The sequence below is a fragment of the Nilaparvata lugens genome, chromosome X, assembly GCF_014356525.2.
Source record: "Nilaparvata lugens isolate BPH chromosome X, ASM1435652v1, whole genome shotgun sequence".
NCBI lineage: Eukaryota > Metazoa > Arthropoda > Insecta > Hemiptera > Delphacidae > Nilaparvata > Nilaparvata lugens.
Window position 1 is genome coordinate 10,822,399 of NC_052518.1, and position 23,392 is coordinate 10,845,790.

Sequence of the window (23,392 nt, forward strand, 5' to 3'; positions counted from 1 at the left end):
ATTAAAACAACTTGTAGATATTGGCTTTGCCAGATTGTAGAAACTTCTCAATTTAATAAAAGTCTACGAAGACTCAGTGCAACTGTTAATTCATCGTTTCTACTAAATGTTTATTTTGCTCAAATCCAAGGTCTTCTTATGTATGGTGTTGCTCTGGGGGGGGGGGGGGAATAGTGTGAGAGCCAGATCAATCTGTATTCTCAAAAAAGGCTGTAAGAATAATTTCCAATGTGCCATTTAATTAATACCCACTGCAAGCCGCTTTTTGTTAGCCTTAAGGTGCGTACAGATATACGCGCCGCGAACATGATCAATTCACTTTTAATCAATTGATGCCAAGCTTTTTATATCTATATCTTACCGTTTCTGTAAAAATACAGATACAATCAGCTGATTAAAAGTGAATTGCTCATGTTCGCGGCGCGTATATCTGTACGCACCTTTAGGATATTGACCATACCATCACTATATGTTCTTTATGTTTTATGTTATGTTCATAGTAATTTAGACAGGTATTAATTACACAAACATAAAACTTTCATCACTTCAATACGAGAAACAGCCAAAAACTGAGAGTTCAGCAGTACACCCATACAAATTCTCAGAAAAATGCCTTTTATATGTGAATTAAGTTGTATAATCACACTCCCGACCATTTCAAGCAGCTGTCACTCATTCAATTTAAGCGGTTTTTGAAAGATTTATTAATTTCTAAATGCTTGTACACTTAATGAATATTTTGAGATTGACTGGAGTTAAGTGTTAATGTGCATCCTAATAATTAGTAGGTATATTAGTATATATATTTTTTTCAATTTGTAAGCCTTTCATTGTCTATGATTGTCTGACATGGTCCATGTATTCTGGAAATATTTATGACCAATAAAATATTCATTTATTTATTAAAAATGTTTGTAAATTTGTTTTGTAATATTATTATTTGTTTCAGGCCAGCCACTAACGATACTCCAGACTTGTCACACAAGTCTGTACAAGCTTTTTGTGTATTCCGTGAATGGCTTCAAACGAAAACTTTTCGAGATTAGGTTTGTGTTTGAAGTCAAATTTATTTTCTTTCATTGTAATTTTTAATTTTCCAGTGGTTCATTTATTGTTATTGAAAGTTCATGTTAGAAACTTCTGTCGAACAGATGTTTATAGCTTTTAGTCTTTTGCCGAAGACACAACAAGTTTTTACATGCATGCCTGTACAGACATGTTTGACAGATCTGCAGTATCGTTAGTGACTGGCCTTAGAACCAACTGTCGCTCAAACCTAGTCGGTAAAGTCCGGATACTTATACTCTGTCCAAACAGGCATGAGCTCTGAAGGATTAGGCCGACCCTCCTACTACTCACACACACAAGCGCAGCCTCCTTTTGTGTGTGTGAGTGAATAGCTGAGTGATAACTCAGGCATATACATACACATTCATAGAAGACCCATTAGCGCAGGTCATCGATATATAGAATCTATATAATTATACAACGTAGTATACATGGTATATCAATAGCGCGGGTAGGCCGGGCGAGTGTGCCTGCGCGTGGTGGAGCAAGGGTCGGCTTAATCTTTCAGGGCTCATGGCAGTTTGGACAGACTACAAATATATATGCGGCATTTTCAATTTCGTTCCTGCTTGACAGCTAGTGGACGCTACTATGGTCCCAGAGTGCAGGCTGCTTAAAAGAAGATTGGGCAGGTGAAGAGATAAGAAAGAGAATAGATACTCACGTCAAGGATGACAAGAGACGCTCCTTGGGGGTCCAGAGCACCCCCGGCCGTTGAAGCATGGAAGAGTACCCCAAGCAAGATAGATCCAAGGTTACAAGGCAAAGTCCCCGAAGCATCTAACCGTGTACATATACGTATGGCACACTGCAAACAAAACACACCATGCTTCAAAACTGCTAATAGAATTCATACACTGGTCACGCTTCCACTACTTTTTAAATAAGAATTAATAAATGTTTAAGAGAACAAGAGGAAAAATAGAAATGAATGAGGAAAACTATCAGGTATTATTAATACATTACTGATGTAAATTAATAAAACAATATAAAATCTTATAGCACCCTTTATTTTAAAAAAACTATTGAATTATTGAATATTATTGAATTTTATTTTATAACCTGACGATGGTGTGATATCACCGGAACTAGTTGTTAAACTATTTTGAAATTGAAATTGTAATTTATTTGCCAAATAATTTTACAGACATAAATCTACAATCACAAAATAATAAAGTACAAAATTTTAGAAACATACAGTACAATAATAAAATTAACAATATTATAAGTAAATAAATTTATATAAAAAGGCACTAATGGCATAAGTCGAACTTGTTCGCCAGCAGTGAGTGCGATTGAAAAATACAAATATTATAATATTAATCAAAACTAAAAGTGGATATAAACTATAATACCCATCGTACAGAATCAAGAAAAACGTCCTATAACAGACGGATTATACACTATGTTCTTACAGTTATTACAAAATTATCATTTCATACACTTATCTTGAAATAAACTCTAGCTTTTACCCACTCTTCTATTTCACTACTTAGTTTGAAGTATAAAGTGATATGGGACTATATTAGCAAAGTATTCCATGAAGTATGTGAATTAATGTTTATTTATGGTTAATCTTGTGAAGTTTCGAGTATAAGGATTGAGTACAGACGGACAAAGGTTGTGTAAATGTGTATTCGAAGTAAGATGCTGCTTATTTCTATTGGCATGTGTATTCCCCTACAAAGACCTGTCGTAGCGTTGGAACCCCAAATTCAACAAACAAATTCCTGCTAGGATACAGTCTAGGCCGTTTTAGAGCGGCTCTAATTAAATGCTTTTGCAGGGTAAATATTCTATTAAAGAGCGTGTCAAAGGTACCCCCCAATAATTCTATTCCATATTGGAACAAGGAGTGAGCGTATGCATAATGTAAGGTTCTTATGATTTTGATATCCTTTAGAGTATTAATTTTATAGAAAATGTATATTAGGTATTTTAATTTAGATATTATGTGTTGTACATGAAAGTTCCATTTCAAGTGACTGTCAACTATTATTCCAAGATATAGCCTATTGCTCAATCTTATCGCTGCATTATTGATCAATCTTATCGTTGCAATCGTATTGCTGCTCTATTATCATTACTGTATTTATTTTGTCTGTAGGTTAATGTAATATCAATGAACCTTTTAGTAGTTTGATGATGATTCTCATCACTATTCAATTTTTTTTTTCTCAATACATCTAATAGTCAGCTCACATATTATATTACAGTATAAGTCTTTTTCAATGGATATTTGAATATTGATATTGAGTAATACTAGTAGATTAGTTTTGGTCGAGTCACTTCGGATTCAATGAATTTCATCATTCATATAATATAATATATCTATAGTTCCGAGATATTTTGGTTTACTTCTCATTTAAGATAAACGAATAAATGAATAAATATTTTATTGTCTTGCATGGCAGTCCGAGAATGGACTGAATACAGTAACAATTTTTTTTCTTTTCTTTTATCTATATTTAAGAAAACAATTTCAAGATAATAACTTCATAAAAAACAAAATATAAATATTTATGGAAAATTTTACTTCCCTTAATGAATGTAGATATATTACATCACTTGATGATTTTAATGACACTTTTTTCTCGCTTGATAGTGTAGTTGTTTTTCAAATGAACATCCATAGTATTAACTGTAATTTTGATAATTTATTACTATACATGAATGGCATGAGGAACAAGCCTCATATTATTGTTCTGTCTGAAGCATGGATAAAGCCTGATGATAACATGAACTTATTTAATATTGATGGGTATGATAAGACGACTTCTTGTACTGATAACAGATGCGGTGGTCTTGTGGTATTTTACAAGCAGTTCTTTCATTGTAATTTAATTGAGAGCTCACTGGTTGGAGCTGATTCCATCGTTTTAAATTTTAAATATGGGCAGTTGAGCTTTGTACTTGTTGGGGTTTACAGATGGCATACAAACAGCAATATTCCGTCATTTCTTGAGTCATTTTCTGAACTTCTTTCTGGGATAGATCATGAAGAAGTTGTTTGTGTTGGAGACTTCAATATTAACATTAATCTTACCAACCCTCTTGTGGATCAATATTTTGATATTTGTGCTACAAATGGCTTAGAGAGTCTGATAGATGTCGATACAAGAGTTCCTGATAATTCTTCTACTTGTATAGACCATATTCTATACAGAGGACGATATTCTCTTCAGATGTTTTCTCTGCCGTCGTGGAGGCTGGTATAACTGACCACCGTGCTGTATGTGTCTCTATGCCCTGCACTAAGGCGGTCAATAATCACCGTGCTTGCACTGAGCGCATTGTAGTTGACTATGATAGATTGAATGATTTACTGGCTGAGGAAGAGTGGGGATCTGTTTATGGGTGTGATGATCTTGATTTAGCATATTCAAATTTTGAGAGTTTATTACACGCTCACATTCAGTTGGCAACCACTAAGTCTATAAGAAACAGCGGAAATCATAGATCTAGAATGCTTAAGCCGTGGATGAATCAGGATCTCTGTAATGCCATCAACACAAGGCATAAATTATTTAAGATAATGAATAGAAATCGGGGTGATGAGTCGGCTAAACAAAATTACATTTCGTTCAAGAGGAAGGTTAGAGTATGGATTAAACGTGCAAAAGAATTATAATTATTATAAAACACTTTTTAATGATAATAGGGGTAATAGTAAAACACAATGGCAATTTATAAATAGTCTGGTTGGAAGACAGAAAGCCAAAAATTCTTCATTACGTCTTGTATCAAATAATGTAGAAGTTACAGATAAAACTGAGATTGCTGAGATTTTCAACAATTATTTTATTGATGTATCAGGGGTGAGGTCACAACGGGGTCAGCTTCCTTCAGAAGAAGTGATTGAAAGCTATATAGGATCTTTCAAGGTCGACAGCAACACTCAATCCTTCTTTTGGAGACCTGTTTGTCCAGAGGAAGTGACCAGTGTTATTGCTGGACTGCATGGTTCCAAGGCTCCAGGAATGGATGGGTTTTCATCAGCGCTCATAAAGAGTATCTCCTCTAGGATACATATTGTGTTAGCTTACCTTTTCAACAAAAGCTTATTGGATGGTAAGTTTCCATCTAAATTGAAAATTGCAAAGATTATACCAATCCCAAAAAAGCGCAATAGCACAACTGTTGAAGAGTTTCGACCTATTTCCTTGTTATCTATATTTTCGAAAATTTTAGAAAAAATAGTTGAATCACGTCTTATTTCGTTTCTGAATGTGTCTGATTTTGATTTTTTCGCGTCAAATCAATTCGGATTTAGAGAGGGTCTGAGCACAGAGCTAGCACTGAGAAAGTTCATCTCTGAAATTCACGCCAATCTGAATCAGGGGGAAGTGTCCAGGGTCTCGGGTCTTTTCCTTGATATCAGAAAAGCATTTGATACAGTTGGTCATGATATCCTGATTAAAAAGTTGGAGTTAGCTGGAGTCCGTGGGTTGGCTTTGGATTGGTTCCGATCATACCTCCATGAAAGGAATCAATTTGTATGTATTGATGGTGCTGTGAGTACAAATCAATTGATTCAAGGAGGTGTACCCCAGGGATCAGTTTTGGGCCCGGTGCTGTTCTTTATATTCATTAATGACCTTTTTGGTGGACCCTTTAAAGGGAAAATAACAGCATTTGCCGATGACACCGCTTTCACATATGGTGAGTCCAATTTGCAGAACCTTCAGTCTAGTATGCAAGCAGATCTCAATTTACTATCTCTATGGTTCACCTTTAATAAACTAAGATTAAATTCTGAAAAGACAACATTTGTCAACTTTGGCCTCACCCAATCTTATACTTTTCATGGCCCACTCAAGTACCATTCCATTGACTGTGTAAGCTCCGAGAATTGCCTTTGTAGTGCAATCCAGCAGACAGATACTGTGAAGTATCTGGGAGTTGTAGTGGAGAGGGATCTCTTATGGAGGGCCCATATCAACATACTCAGGAATGGACTGAGGCAACTGCGTCATAGATTTTATTATTTGAAAAAAGTATGTCCCAGGTCAGTTTTGAGAGAGATCTACTTCTCTTTGGCACACTCTAGGCTCTTTTATGGTGTTGCTTGCTGGGGTTGCACATATATTACCCATATGAAACCTCTAATTAGATTACAGAAATCATTAGTTCTTACTATTGGAGCTGAAAGACATGTAGGTAGAGAAAATATTTTTGCAGTATTGAATATTCTCCCATTAAGATCAGTGTTCTGTTACAAAGTGCTCACTCAATTTTATCAAGCGAGTGGTAACCTGGGCAATACAGTAGATGCACAGGTGCTTAGGCCTGCCACACGCTTCATGGAGAGAGTCAGGTTGCCCAGACCTAGAAGCACTTTTTTCCAGAAGTCGTTCCTATTTCTTGAGGGTAAATTTCATAATAGTTTACCAGATGAAATTAAGCACTGTGACTCATTCTCTCTATTCAAGAGATCTGTTAAAAGATACATTATGTCATTAACTGAGGATGAAATTGAAAGAATGTATTTTGTAATAATTTGAATCCTCATTCTTTTTCATCCAGTTTGAAAAATAAGGATGGTAAATGGTAGGCTACTATATTAGTTCTTAACTCTTAATTCTTGGGTTGTTCATTCAAAGAGTTTCTGTGCAGTGTATAGAGCTACATTTGGTTGAGAAAGGAGAAAAATGTTTCATTACGGTATTTTAATTTTTTTCCTTTTTGTGTCATCGAGTGATGTGAAATTTCATTTTGTTTTGTTATTCGATTCATTTTTTTTTTTCATTCATTTATTTTATTTCTTATTGAATGATTATTGTCATTAAAAGATTTAATTATAATGTATTTTACAGGGATAGTTCGGTTATTTCTTGATAAGTTAGTTGATTGTTCGGTTTTTTGAATATATTACTTCTTATTTTAATTTAAATATAATCAGTGTGATATCATTAGTACTGTGCTCCCATATGCGGACAAGCTCCTTGAGCTTTGCATATGTGTATTATTTTCCAGTTAAAAACTTGTTTTTATTTGTATGAAGATGTTTTATGTTATGTATTTTCTTTGACTGAGAATAAACATTTTTATTATTTATATTTATTTATTATATTTTAGGAAATTGACTTTTTCGATTGTTCCACAGATACAATTATTGGGTCTAGAAACGATATGAGAGTCATGGTTGTGAATTTTTATATCTAATTCAATAGGTGGTTCACCAGTTTTTGTTGGAGTAAAAGCAATAAATTTTGTCTTATATGAATTTAATGTGAGAGTATGCTCGTCAAACCATCGCTTGTTAGAATTCTTGTATCAGTTTTATTGTTCAAGGTCATAGTTTGTGATCTATCCTGCAGATAGCTGGTAATCAACTTTTTTGCCACTCCACGGGTACCACATCCATTGAGCTTATCTATCAATGTCGAATGAGGTATGATATCAAAAGCTTTGGCCAAGTCTAGGAAAACAGCCAGTGTTTTAACGTTCTTATTGAAATTCCTGTTAACTGAATCAATCAATACCATAACAGCATCTTTTGGTTGATTTACCAGACTGGAAACCATACTGATTTTTTGCAATCAAATTATTTTATTTAGGAAGTCAACCAATCTTTTTTTAATCAGTCTTTCTATTATTTTAGCAAAATTGCTAAGTAGACTAATTGGTCTATAATTTGCTGGATTGCTCTTATCGCCTATTTTATGGATTAATATCATTTTGGCTATTTTAAAACGTTTTGGAAAGTAACCATCACTAAAGCATCTATTTATTATTATTTCAAGTGGACCAGCAATATAAGGGGAGATCTGTTTCAGGCAGCGACCAGTGAATTTATCCTCTCCAGGTGAAGCATAATTTTTTAGGGAATTTATAGTGAGTGAAATTTCAACAGCATTTGTTGGATGTAGATAGAGACTATTTACAGGAGGTATGGATAATGATCGTAGGGGAGATTTATTTCTATTGTTATCTAGTGCTTCTGCATATTTTTTCCTAACATTTACAAAATAATCACTAAATATTTCAGCATCTATTTTTGGTTCTATCTTTGAGTTTTTTCCTAAAATTTCTAAAATTTCTCTAATATTTTCCCATGTCTTTTTTGTATTATTTTAAAGTTATTTGAAAATAAAGAGTGTTATAAGATTTTATATTGTTCTATTAACTTAAAGAGTAGCCCATGTCAATGAAGTGTTTTTATTACTGATGTATTATAGATGTTTGTGGGTCAATCTGAAATTAAGTGGAAATTTGTTCTTGATTTGTTGTATATTGCTTTTACTCATTGTATTTTGTGTTGTGAATAAATTAAATTGAATTGAATTTGAGTCCTCGGCATTTTTCCCAACAATACATTATTATTATATTAATAAAACATTAGAATTCCATCTGAACCACAGTGTATTTTCATAGTAAGCATTAAAATAACCATAAAGTTTATTATTATTGGTCAAAATTCAACTATTATGTATGATAACGTCACCTCCATGGATGTCCCTCCCTCATCGCCAGTAATGAGTACATTATTGCCTGAGTTTCAATATAGACCTCTAATAATATAATTATTTCAAGTAAAAACCTTCAATGATCCTTTTTTACTATATTCGGACGAAATAAATAAATTAATTCAAATTGAAATATGCCAAAGTTCAATGGTCCACGGTTTTAAAGTAACCTCCATGGAAAAGAGTTTTACTTCCTTCAAACTCCCGCAGAGTGCAGTACAAGCTTGTGTCGCAATGATGAAGAAGCAGGAGGTAGTCATTTTTATTGTGGAATGTGTTGTTGAAAAAAAATAAGAGTTGAATACCATAATTTGTATTATATTTCTGAGCGTACTTTTTGAAGCTGTCACCTCCATGACATCTCAAAACAAGTGAGTATTTGTTTATCAATTAATTTTTTTAAAGTAAAGTTTTTCTTCTGCTTCAAACTAGAAAATAACCTATGAACGATGCTCTGACTTTGAGGGTTATGTTTCTCTGGAATGAACAATGGGGAAATGTCATCTCCAAGGATAACCCATTCCATGGAGGTGACTTGAAATTCCAAAAAATATGTTGTTCTAAATTGCATTCATAATTATGCAAAAGAAAAAATGGGGGATTTAAAATCAATTCACTTCTTGAGCGATAGCCCAACAACTCAGTATAGAATCAAAATAATGTTTTAACTGATATTGAAACATTTATCAAAGTTTTGTTCAAAGTCTATGACTTGGAACTTCTCAAAATGTGGCATGGGAAGGGGGCGCCAGATGGGATTGGGGGTTACCTCAAAAGAATACGCAAACAAGGTTTGCCTAACTAACATACTTTTGGGACACACAATAAGCTTCGGTTGACGTGAGAGGTTCTTCGAACCTTTGGATCTTTGAATCCGTCCCTTCAAAACATAAACATACCTCAAGAGAATAGCTAACCAAACAGTGACTGAGGGACTTGACATACCTTCATTTAAAATTTGTTATGATGTGTTATCAAAGAAATGTGAAAACATAGAACTATTCTCAGTGAATCATAAAGAGATAGAAGAAATTGATGCTATACTAGTTAAGGACATTCCAACATTCAAAGGAACCATGAGGGTCCGTCAAGTTGTTTGGGAAAGCCAAATGAAAGATCTTCAAATGCGAAGCTTAAGCTGTTTCACTTGTGGATCAAATAAGTGTTCCCACTATTTCATTGGAACATTCAACCCGTACGCTTCAGAGCAACAAGAAACTGGCAGTATCCTTTTATTCTATGGATTTTATCAATGATTTAGAACTGAACTTATTAATTCATGAAAAAAATAGCATGAGAACACTTTTTGTTAGGTTGTGTTTTCCTTAACTAAGATTTACAGATATGTACAAGAAATCCAGGCTACATTATGATGAGGTGTTTACAGACTCTGATAATGACGACATCAACCCAACATTCAATCCAGCCGCTACAGATCAGCAAGCAACTTCCAGTATCCTTTTATTCTATTGTCTTTTTTTTAAGCTTGACCTATAATTCATTGAAAAATCATCAAGATAACACTTCTATTTGGTTATGTTTTCCTTAACTGAGATTCAGTATCATTTTCAGATTTGGAAATAAACTATTGGTGCATGGTGAAATATGATAATGAACTGTATCCCGGCGAAATTGTGTAATCCAAATCAAGTTGAAGTAAACTGTATGATAAATCTGGGAAATTTTGGAAGTGGCCTAGCAAATCAGACATTTTAAAGTATTCCATAGAAGACATAAAATGCAAACTTCCATCACCTGTTGTAATAAATTCCAGAGGTCATTACAAGTTTCATTGAATGAAACTTGATTTAATTGATATATTACTACAGAAAACTTTCCTATTCAGTTATTTTTAAATAAATTGCAGTTTGCGTAAAAGAGTTTCTTGATTTTTTAAACCTCAACACCTTGGTAATAGGTTAATACGGTATGTCTTGTCTTTGATTCTCAAATTTCAATTTTAAATATTTTGTAAAATGTAACTATTAATATTTTCAATTGGTTGTTTTTTATAAGATTGGGTTTAAAAAAATTTACCACTTAAAAAAGTTTTGAAAAATGCATGTTTTACACTATTTTTACCAATAATTAGATTAATAATCTGGGTACTTATTATTATCAGCTCACTATTCCCCCTCAGTTCAAGTTAACTTTTCTTGCCAGATTGTATTGAAGATAAAGATTATTGACGAAGTATTTCAAATATAAATGTCACCTCCATGAAAGTCATGTCACCTGCATGTAGTCATGTCACCTCCGTGTATAGCCATGTGATAACTTAAGCTATAAAATACTAAAAATGTCTCCTTGAGCTCTGTTCAATGTTTATTCTTCCTTATTTTAAGTAGGTACATTAATAAAATTAAAAAAAAAACATGAAAAATGTCATTATCATTATAATTCTTTTTCACTTATCAAATTTCAATTTGATTCCAGATTGACCCTTGTACATTTTAAACAATATTCCACATATCTAACAAGTTTATCTTTCAGACTACTTTGTTCTGTGTGTCATCCAATCCATCAAGATCTCAGTTGATCAAGAATCAGAACGGTTAGGCAACTTCAGTACGTACAGTTTTCAGTTCGCGCAAGTTGCTGTTGCTTTCTATATATATATATATATAAATATATATAGAGAAATAAATAATATATTCTGTAAATAATATCAGCATATTGCAATTTGATAGTAAAAACGAGTAAATCATATCTCAATAGGGGCCATGAAACAGTCAAGGGAGAACAATACCACGCCGGTGGAATGGAAAACAATAATTGTCAACCCATGTCAATAGTCACAATAGGTCAGCTTCTGTCACTAGTTCTAGTGACATATTCTAATGAAATAAATATTTTTCTTTTCTAAAGAAATGATTCTCTTAAGAAATATTCTCAATACCTACACTCCAATATCCAACGCTCTGGTCCGCAAAATAAAACAAATCTCACATTGGTTATCACAACTCTGTTTACGTTGACTCATATTAATAGTATGTATCGTTTAAAAAATAACAAGTAGCACTGGGAAAGTCATACTAAAATATTCTCAATACCTACTCCAAAATACAATAGCAGAGTCCAAAACAGAAATAAGGCACAGTATACGAAAACAATAATGACTCTGAGCTATATAAAGCGCTTTTTGCTTTATTAGTCTAATATTCACGTATAAAAAATGTAACTTGTAAAAAAGTTCCATATAAGTTTCTTTTCATAAGTTTGAAATAATTAGGTACATAATTTTATCAAGTAGGCTAATTTATCGATGAAAAATAAATTATTAATGAGATGGTTGACTAAATATTAAATTTGGGATGAACTACAATCAATTCGGGCCAAAATAACGTTTACATCGGGTATTTGATATGGGTATCGCAAAAGTCCAGTACAACATGACGAAACGATCGTCAGCTGTTTCTACAACAGTTTTCAAAAAAAAAATTCATGATCTCATGTTTTTAAAAGCAATGATAAGATACATTTTTGGGCCATATAAGTATGATAATTGGATAAATAAATGAGGTACTGTTGTACCTGCTAAGGTTTTGTAACAATCAAACAAATTTAATGATATCTTCATGTCAAGCCACAACATAAAACTAAGATTATCATCACCCACTCTACTCCTCAATTCATTCTTTCACTTCATGAATGAATGAGTTGAGTAATTTATTCAATAAAACAATTGATTTGAAATTTATATGAGGATAAAAATATCAAGATAAACTTCTCATTGCACAAATCCCACGTTCATATTCCACATTTTTGTCATGCATGTATGTAACTATTGAGCGACAATAAGCTTATGAAAAACATAACAATTCATTTCATGAATCATTGTACAATAGCATACATTAATAATCATAATAATAATAGCTTTATTGACATTCATGAAATGAACAAAAGCCTCTCAATTGAGGTAATTTTTGGTTGGCAGTTACCAAAAAAAAACATCTTGAAATAACAAAATTTACAATATATTAAATTTTATTTAGTAAATTTTACAAATTGTCCATGATTCTTTGCCGACAACAGCCAGGGATCGGAGAAGCTGGCAAAGAATCATTGTATCCATTATAAAACATTAAATACGACCGAACAAGTTGAATTATCTTGTCTTATTTCATTAGGCATATGAAACAATGTACTTGCCAATTTAATAACTTTCTGACATAGAAATAGCTGATTGTAGTAAATAGTAATAATTGTAGTAATCAGCAGTGAACAGTAGTACAGATTGGATACCAATATTAATAATTTATTCTTTCAGAGTTGCTTTTTAGAAATCAACATTATTTTATGAATAGGCAGACCATAATCAACAGCAAAGAGTATAACGCTAGCGCGTGAACTTGCAGCTGTTGATATGGGTGGAAAAGAAAAATAATCTTGAGCTAGATAGGTTAAAGAATAACGTGGCTTAAAAATAATTTTAAATTTAGGTGGGCTTCCTACAATGTTTTCAGTTGAGAAATATCAGACCAGAATAGACTAGAGATAGAGTGAGTAAACGAACAGTGGAGAGAGAAAGTAAAGTTTCTCCTTCTACAACTGCTTACCACTCCTACCCTTATGGTAGGTTGGAGGGGGGAGACTCCTCCCCTTCTCAACACACTAAGGGGCGAGGCCACACGAAGAGTTTTTTCATGCGTTTTCAGGCGAGTCGGCAGGGCAGGAAGCTCTCTGATTGGCTGATATAGTCTTGATCCAACTCTAAGACGCCTGTAGTCTACTAGAAGCCGCGAGACTCAACTCAATTTTTTTAGTGTGTGGGTAAACGTTTGTTAGTTCGTTCTCAGCAGCAGGTATCTTCACTTCAAACAATTTCTGCTCTGGCGGTATGAATGCAGAGTGAGAGGGGAAGTGTGAGAGAGACATTCCCACCACTATGTCCCTACAATACCAGCGACTTTTTTCACCGTTTGAGGTTCATGTTATTATCTCGTAGCCTCTAACACATTCAAACCTATTTCACAGACACTAAAAAGGCAAATGCAGTACGGCTAAGAATTTCAGCGATGCCATAATTGTGTACAATAGATACTTTTCAAACTCTTAAAAAATTTAACCACTTACATTTAAAATTACACCCCAGATATTGGTAAATAAGTTTCAAGGTTTCAGATTCAACTTGATGGATGAAATAGAAAAATACTTACAGAATAATCTTCAAATTTCTATCAACTTCCTATAATTCTAAATATGGAGATGAAAATTACTGAGATGTTACAATTATTCAAATGCTAATGATTCAAATATTTTATTATTAAACGAAAATCCAAATTAAATGCTGTAATTCACCCCGAAGACTAGTTATTGATAATTTTTAAATGATTAATTTCATTCTCATTATTAATATCTGTCTTCGGGGTGAATTACAGCATTTAATTTGGATTTTCGTTTAATAATAAAATTGGTAATTCTAAATATAAAATCTATAGAAATGCGGATTCTATAGTGCGATTCAAGTTATAAAGTCAGCACCAGATTAAGGCTGTTTGGTACACCTTTTTATTTTTATTTAAATTGGATAATCTTTTTCAATATAATTGCTAAGATCATTATAAAGGTGCGTACAGATATACGCGCCGCGAACATGAGCAATTCACTTTTAATCAGCTGATTATATCTGTAATTTTACAGAAACGGTAAGATACCGTACAGATATAAAAAACTTGGCATCAGCTGATTAAAAGTGAATTGCTCATGTTTGCGGCGCGTAAATCTGTTCGCACCTCATGAGTGAGGAAAAGTGGCAACTGAAATTTTTAAGTGGTTTAATAAGCGAGTTATGGGTTGTTGAAGTGCTAACTCCGTTTTCTTTCCAGATCATAAACGGTTTCGAATTTTCGATTGGAGTTTTTTTTAATACATTCAGTATATCATTGGCTTTCTTCTAATATGCGTTTTCCGCGATTAATGCCAAAATAAACAAGTGATCGAATTTACAAAAAAATGTTACTTTTTTATTTATGAACGATATGGAGAATAAAATGTTTTTATTTGGAAAGATACATTTTTCGAATTTTTAAGAGAAGTTCTAATAATATAGTCGAAACCGTTTATGATCTGGAAAGAAAACGGAATATGGAAAGTTGGCACTTCAACAACCCATAACTCGCTTATTAGACCACTTGAAAATTATAGTTGCCACTTTTTCTCACTCTTATAATGATCTTAACAATTATATTGAAAAAGATTATCCAATTTAAATAATGAAAAAAGTGTCCCGAACAGCCATAACATTGATTTGCTTACTTGTCAAACATTAGACAAAGCGAACGACTCCATCCTTTACTAGCTCCACACCGCTGCCAAATTACTTTCAGACTACTTAGAAATACGATGATCAACTACCAAAATACGAAAATGTATTATTAAATCAAGATAGAATATATATCGTCACTGCAATGTAATTATATTAGATATTATTAATTTTATATTGCTGATATTAGATCAGATATACCAAGATGATTGAATAACAGCTATCTAGAATGGAAGGCGGTGGTAACAGAGAATCGGCAACTTTGCCAGCCTATCATTTCCACTGACATGAATCACATCCGGCGCCGTAACCGGGGGAACAGCCGTCCGGCAGTACGCCATCTCGTGTATTCCTGGGCTAAGGGGGGTCCGGAGGGGACAGTCCCCCCCCCAAAGTGACCCACCAACTGCGGGTGATTATCAACAGCGAGCAAATGATTGACACTTGGACATATAATATTATAAGGGCCGTTTGCACAGTGACAGGTTGAACTAAATTTCATTTTAAACTGGATTAAATCCGTATCAAGTCTCGTTTGTTATAATGTGTTTCATTAGGAGTTTAAGCCACCAGCTGATTAAATTCAGTTTAAGCTTTGACTGTGCAAACGGCCCTTAGTGTAATATACAATCAATAAGGGGAAGCTATTGGCTCTGTGGTCGCGCTGATAAGCTACCGGTAACATTCAAGATATCATTTATTGATTGGCCTATAAGTCTAGAAAAGCAACAGGCAAGTCATACATAATTATCCATCTACAGTAAATACGAAAAAAATTGATACAGTGAATTAAGTAATAATACAGTATTTTTTTCTATAATATATCTCCTGGTTTCTCGGTTTTTAGGCCTACTGTCATTGGTAGGCGATTGTTGTGTCTTTGATCTGGATGGCCACAGTGGAATTATTTTTGAGAACTCTTTTGGTAATATTGTTGCTTCATAGTCCATATCATTCATATTTATACTATTGGTGTTTCCAGTTTAATGGCTCTTATTTCTACAATAGTTTCATGCCAATAGTTGTCCTACTAACATAATTATCAATTATGTTAGAAAAATAATATTTTGATTTAATAATATTTACTATGGAGTATTAGTTACATACTTCTTTCCTTTCTTTTATCTGCTACTATAAGTTTCATATTTGCATGGTTTTCTACTATTTTGTTTGTATCTTGTTTTCAGTTTTTCCTGAAACTCAATAGTATACTAGTTATTTTATTTTCATTTTCATGTATTGTTTTTCAAATTGTATGCTCAATGTAAGTTAGGGTAAACGCGTACTAGCACGGCCAAGACCAACACCAAGACCACGACCAAGAGCTTGCAGCCAGGACAACCTGAAATGATATGGAGCAACGCGCACTAGTCAGACCAAGACACGACAAACGCACGACCACAGCAGTAGGCTCTGGTCGCACAGACCAATTGCCAGACCAGTACATTTATAAATGTAAAACTTTGGTCTTGGTCTTGGTCGAGGTTGTGGTCAACCCAACCTGTTCCAGACCAAAACTGACCTTGGTCGTGGTCTTGGTCTTGGCCGTGCTAGTGCGCGTTTACCCTCATGAGGGCAATAATGGGATTTAGTTCCTGGTGCCCTCAAATATGTATATTTTCAAATAAATAAATAATAATAACGTGAATGACACTATAGATTTGTTGATTGTACTCACTTTGTGTTCGGTTGATGGGTCGATGACCGATGGTGCGGGGAGGTAATGTGTCCATAAGGGGTGTCCAGGGAGGAAAGTTCCCCCCAGACCCCCAAAATTGTTGCTGGTAAGTCAGTCCCACATCCATGCAGTTAGCAGCAACCGAACCAGATTCTGGTTCTGGTTATCTTATCCATGGAGAAGATATGCAGCGATCTGCTGTCTCCGGACAGACGTCTCTCCAGACAGGCAGCGATCCGTCTGCGACCATGCAATAGGTATAGGATTAATGAAACGATTGATTGATAAATAAAAAGATGAAATACTATTAGTATACTACATAAATAAATCATTAATTAGTTTATTATTTATTAATGTAATGAGTGAAATATGATAAATTAAGGGCCGGTTTTCCGAGCTCGGGATTTAGCTAAGTTCTAGACTTCAACTGGCTTTAAACTCTGGAGTCAGAAAATTGGCTTTCCGAGTCAGAGCGTTAACGTAGTTGAGGACTTAAATAGACTCTGGAGTTTAGAGATCATGTTAGACCCTGGAGTTTATAATTTCGCTTTCTGAGTGAAGGGTTTATAAGTCCAGGACTTTAATTAGATTCTCGCCTCTTTCCGAGTCAAGGATTTATCAAAAATCATTAAGTCCAGGACTTAAAACTGCGTGATTTTAAACCCTCGACTGGAGTAGGGTTTAAATTCAAGTTCTAGACTTAACTGAGCAAACACAATTCAGTTATTGTTTTGGAGTAGATAAAAAGCCAAATAAATATCATGGAATACCTAAATTATTTGGATTAGTCCATATAAATTCATAATTTATAGTTCGCAAGTTCATTTTAGAATAAAATTGTATCAGAAATATGCATAAAAAACTAACCTCATTTTACGACTGTAACATAACCTAAAAATGTTCAAACAAAATAATACAAGGATTGCCTTGGAATTTATATTCCAATCGGAATATTATTATTCAATGTCATATTCAACATATTAATAATAATAAATTATTACTCCAGTTTTTTTTCAAAACAAATAATTTTTCAAACTCAATAGCCTAATTAAATTTTTATTCCAAAATCACTGGTTAGGATCAATGATCAATAATAGCATATAACGTAAAATGAAATGTTTATTCATTCACCTTTCAAAGGTTTTGCTTTGAATAGGCCTACAAAGCAATCGAAACTTATTTTTAAAATATAGTTTGGAGAGCATGCTCATTTGAATTGTCCCGCTGTAATCAGCTGTTTCCGTTTTGCTATAATGCCAACAATATAACAGCAAAATATTGTGTTTTTCCCTCACGTTTACTGCGTTAAAGTCCTGGACTCAAATAAGTCGAGAACTTTATAGACTCCGGAGTTTAGAAGATAAAATCGTGACTCAGAAAGTCAATTTAGACCCGATATCTTATTTTAGTCCTGGACTCTGTAAGTCCAGAACTTATAGATCCCGAGCTCGGAAACCGGCCCTAAATGTTTTTTGATATGAAGATGCCTTCACACCAAGATAAACCGATCTTCACACATACAACAGCCTATGCATATAATTAAACTCTAATGAGTCAATTTCTTCTACACAGATGAGCGTTGAGTTGAAGAAATAGCTTAATTAGGTGAAATAAATTGGGAATTGATTTCCTATAAAATAAAAGAATGTAATTCAAGGAATTTGACAAAATAGACATTTCACTAATAGACTGAGTGATAATAAAGTGTGATAAAGTCGGGAGAATAAGGAGAAATTACATTACAAGCCAAATTTCTCCTTTTACAAGCCTACTACTATACTAACTGATCATCATCCAATCATGTTTGCCGAATCGTTTTTTGACTATGAAGAAACACATAATGTACCAGCGGTATAATTATTGAATTTTCATTCATTCATTAATTTTGCATAATTATACGATTTACTGAGACCCAACGGGCTAAAACCCAAAACTGTTCAGATTCTAATCAATATAAAGTATTTATAAAATAAATAGTAACCTTTAAAATTAATAAAACAAGAATACAAACTGTAACGTAACTACTAGTTTCGGTGATCACACCATCGTCAGGTTATAAAAATAAATTTCCAATCATTTTGAAAAAATTATTATTACCTCCAAAATTTCCAATAATTTTTATAACCTGACGATGGTGTGATCATCAAAACTAGTAGTTACGTTACAGTTTGTATTCTTGTTTTATTATTTTATTAATTTCAAAGGGTACTATAATTCTATTTTATAGATACAAGAAAGTAGCCCTGAATTCATACATTTTAACAATATAAAGTAATACGATAGGTTATGTGTCATGTTTTCTAACCCAACTATTCACGCCATTATTTTAGATGAGTTATACCTGAATGACTTGAATAAGAGCTATTAATAAGAATGCGGTGGTAACAGCGAATCGGCAACTTTGCCAGCCTATCATTTCCACTGACATGAATCATACCAAGTTATCTTGGTTCTACTCACTTGGGTCGGTCGATGACCGTTGCTGCTGGGAGGGAATTTTTGTCTCCATAACCGGGGAACAGCCGTCGGGCAGTACGCCATCTCGTGTGTTCCTGGGCTAAGGGGGGTCCGGAGGGGACAGTTCCCCCAAAGTGACCCCCAAAATTGTTCAACCTGTAAAAACCAATTTGAAATTATCAATTTCGAGCAAATGATTGACACATGGGCACATAATATTGAAGTGTAATATACAATCAATATGGGAAAGCGATTGGTTGTGTGGTCGCGCTGATAAGCTACCGATAATATTCAAAATAACATTTGTTGAATATCAGTCTAGAAAAGTAACAAGCAAGTCATACATAATTAACCATTTACAGTAAATAGGAGTAAATTGATACAGTAAATTTAACACAGAGTGAGATCCAAGTTCCTGCTACTCCCGTTGTAAAACTAGAGGTCACCTCTAGAAGTTCCGACTATACTAAATAATGAGTTGCAAAATCACTCCCCGATGGCTCTCTCTTGGGAAATATAAAATCCTAAAAAATGAGTAGACGTGCTACTTATAGTCTTATATGTAAATAATTTACTGCATGTCGGTATAAAAATGAAAAATTCATATATAAAGGAGTGTCAAAGAAATAATTATTGGTTCCAGTGCTAGATGCTAGAAAGAATGCATGTTCTAAATAAATTTTAATGTACATGAATAAATTATCATTATCATCCCTGATAGATAGCATAGAAAGACGGAATAACAAATACATTTTGTAGTGAGATATAATAATATTTCCAAATAAGTCAAGTCCAATTTTCTCAAATACAAATCCTTTATTATCCTGGAGAAAAGTCACATTATTAGGTCGGAGAATGGAAGTCTGATTATAATCAGTAGGCCTATATAAAGCATTATTTAGTCTCTAGAAAGACAAGCTCCATTCATGTTGCACCGGTGAGCACAGGGCTTCATTGATAGATTGATTAACTCCCTTGATTTTCACCTTGTAGGGTGAAGTTAGCACACAGTAAGCCCTCTTCCCCACTTAATCATCTTAAAATGCAATTATTATATCACAAATATTTTGTCTTTATATTGTTTATTTAGTGATATAGCCTAAATATTGTTTACTTTGTCTTTGATCGGAAATTAATTATAAACTAATATAGGCTAGTTATACTTAAAATACAATTGTATCACAACTATTTTGGCTTTATATTGTTTATTTGATTATATTGTCTTTGTCTTTGATTGGAAATTAATCAAAACTACTATAAACTTGATCTCTACAATACTAATAATATTTGTATAATAGGCTATCTACGAAATATATTTCAGAGACAGTCGGTGTATATACGGTTTTCTGAATATGAAATGAATTTGAATAACGTACGAACCATTCAAGCCGAGCCTGTTGGGTGGATCAATTGTACCGATGCAACTGAGCATGTGAGTATTCAGGCAAGCCAAAACCTAACCTTTGTCACAGGTCTGCGGTGAGACACCCAACAGACTCGGGTCAGATTCCAAGCGGCGGAGAAATAAGAAATAAGTTGTGCAGAAGGTCAGCCTTGTGCTCCGGGAAATGCAACTTTCCAGATGAATCTGTAATCAAACATAAACAACAGATAGTAGACCAAAATGAATGGAATAGTGCTTGACAGACCATCATTTTTTCTGACAGTGATGCTCACATGAGCTTAACAAATAGAAATAGAAATAGAAGTAGCCACTAAGGGTGGCTACTAACGACAGGACAAGTATATAGGATATTTCGTCATGCATGTTGTGTCATTGTGTCATAAGCAAGAAGCTTCAAACAAAAAACAGCAGTTTGACAGCAGCTTCTAACATAAAATAAACAACAAATAGCAATAAATAAACCAAATTATGATACAAAAATATTTTAACCTCAAATAGAGCAACGAAAGAGGGATGAACAAAAATCGTTGATACAAAAACCTAACCTCAAAAAATTTTTGTTTGAAGCCTTCCGCTGTGACTACACAAAAATGTATGACGACATATAAACAAGTTAAACACACAAGTCTTGTCCTGTCGTTAGTGGCCACCTTTGGGCTTGCATGTGAGTAATGAGGTGGATGATGAGAGCACTTACAGGTTCCGGTTTCGAACAACCCGGAAGCGATTTTTTAACTCAAAAATCATAATCAGAGTTGGCTCAAATGATCACCCTTCAAGGAGAGTAGCAGGCGCACCATTCTCAACTTATCTAACCGATAGCTTATCAGCGCGAACACTGAGTCAAATCGTTTCCCTAACTTCGTTTCAATTCATTATGGGAATAGGCCTTTGACACAACATCACTCATAATACAACTATGATAACTAATGTTAAATTACTAGACCTTTTAAAGACTAAATCAAACAATCAATAGCCTACAGTCCAGTCAAGGAAGGGTTAACTTATAGAGAGAAAAGATTGGAAGACAATTTTTGACCCCACAGTTCTGTTTAGTTGGTCTATGGTTATGTTCCAAATAATTGAAACTCTCAGTTCTGAGGCACCCGCAAATGTAATATAAAGTGAGAAATGGTGAAAAATCTTATCAATCTTGAAGTTTGTAGTTGTTTTTATACATTCTACATCGACTGACCTCTGTTCCTATTGGAATTATAGGTTATATTTGATCAAAAGTTACATTGTGTCACCTCGACACAGTATATGACACTTCAAATAGATCGAAGTACCTATGGTTACGTCCAAACAATACGATTTCATCATTCTACAAAATTGAATTTAATTTATTAGAGTAGCCTACTTTTGCTTTTACAATGATTCACTGTTCTGTTCAATGAAATGAAACCACAGAGAAGGAAGAGTTATCCTTTTTAATTTAGACTGAAGTCCAGGTCTAATGCCATCTGTCATTTTTTTATTGGAATCGATTATATAGGCCTATGTTATTTTGATCACAAAAATTAAACGGCGGCCGCTCATCATACATTTAAAAAAATAATTTTACTAACCTCACTTTGTTCAAGACTTTTCATACACCTCTAATTACGCACACCTCTGGACCTAGAATTACGCCGGTTATGGATCAGGTTGAGTTGTTGTATGTTTATTACTGTTTCAAAGGTAAAATGATTGGTTAGGGAGTTGTTTTTTTGGTTTGGGATTGCAATATGCTGGAAGGGGTTGCTGAGGCACCCGCAAATGTAATATAAAGTGGGAAATGGTTAAAAATCTTATCAATCTTGAAGTTTATAGTTGTTTTTATACATTCTACATCGACTGACCTCTGTTCCAGGTTGAGGTATGTTTAGTGCATCGATAAAAACTGTATCAACTCCTGTTTCGACATCAACCCATCAATAGGTTAAAAGACAACATGTCTGACACGGTATAGGTTAAATGCATTAAAAAATTTTACGACTTTGAAATTATTTCAGTTTGAAAGCAATGGTGACCGGCGTTCAATTTTTGAGATTTTATGATAAAAATAATATACTAAATCAATCTCATCTAAAAATTTTATGACAAGTATGATAATAATGGCAACGGACCTAGAATTTTACGCCTTACTTTTTTAATAACGCACATGAGGTGACCTGTTGAATAGAATATTTGCATAAAATGCACCTGATACAACAAAAGTTAAAATGAATATAAAAGGAAATAGAATACATAATAATAATAGGAAACACTCACCGTGAATACGACATTTTGACGACTTTCTTGATTCACAAATCTCAAACACAATGAATCAACCACCACTCGACAAGATAAAACAGAAGCCATCAAGTCATCAACAAAACAAAACAACATCCATCAAGCCATATCGCAGAATAGGTTAGGTAGCCATATTGCGAATTGCGATTTACTGTTACCAACTGAGGGAAGTAAAATTTCTCGATTGTGATTGGTCGCCAGTATTGTGCTCGAGCCAGAAGTAGAGGCCACTATTGCCACAACTACAAAGTAAAAAATACCTTCCTTCAGCGATATTGGGCGGTAAAAATAATCACAAACACAAAGTAGAACATTCTTACCGGTTATTGTTTCGCCTAATGTGCAGTATCAATTTATACTCAATTTATCAATTTATACAGTATCCTCTTCTCTGTGGAATAATTCAATTTCTCTCTGTTACCATGCTTGAAAATTGGGATCACAATCACAATATTGCAATCTTCAAACATTCACAAGTCTTCATGGTTCATGCTCCAATTGAAAACTTCACTCAGAACTCCAGCAATATGAATGACAAATTCAGCGCGTCCAAAGCTCCAAAGGTGCAATTCTTTAGCGACTAACTCCAGTGCGCGGCTAGAGCACATAACCTATAGATTCATTAGTTTCGATGATTCATTGGATTTCTATGTTGAATAAACGTCATGACGGAAGATAATTAAGATCGTGGCTGCTTTATTTCTTTTACAAAAAATCATATTTAAAGAATCATCTAATCTAATGAATTTATAGCTCATGTGCTCTACTTTCTACTC

General features: G+C 33.8%; 1 long non-coding RNA gene across 1 annotated transcript in view; it reads right to left on the minus strand.

Annotated features, from left to right (window-relative positions):
- The window catches only part of LOC111059111, a 28,481-nt gene extending 5,733 nt beyond the window's left edge, over positions 1 to 22,748 (minus strand). The window contains exons 1-5 of the long non-coding RNA XR_005573142.1: positions 22,596 to 22,748; positions 20,318 to 20,525; positions 18,941 to 19,093; positions 16,481 to 16,720; positions 1,733 to 1,876 (exon numbers count right to left, since the gene is read on the minus strand). This is a non-coding gene — a long non-coding RNA (uncharacterized LOC111059111). The remainder of the gene's footprint in view (positions 1 to 1,732; positions 1,877 to 16,480; positions 16,721 to 18,940; positions 19,094 to 20,317; positions 20,526 to 22,595) is intronic.
- Between the last annotated feature and the right edge of the window lie 644 nt (positions 22,749 to 23,392).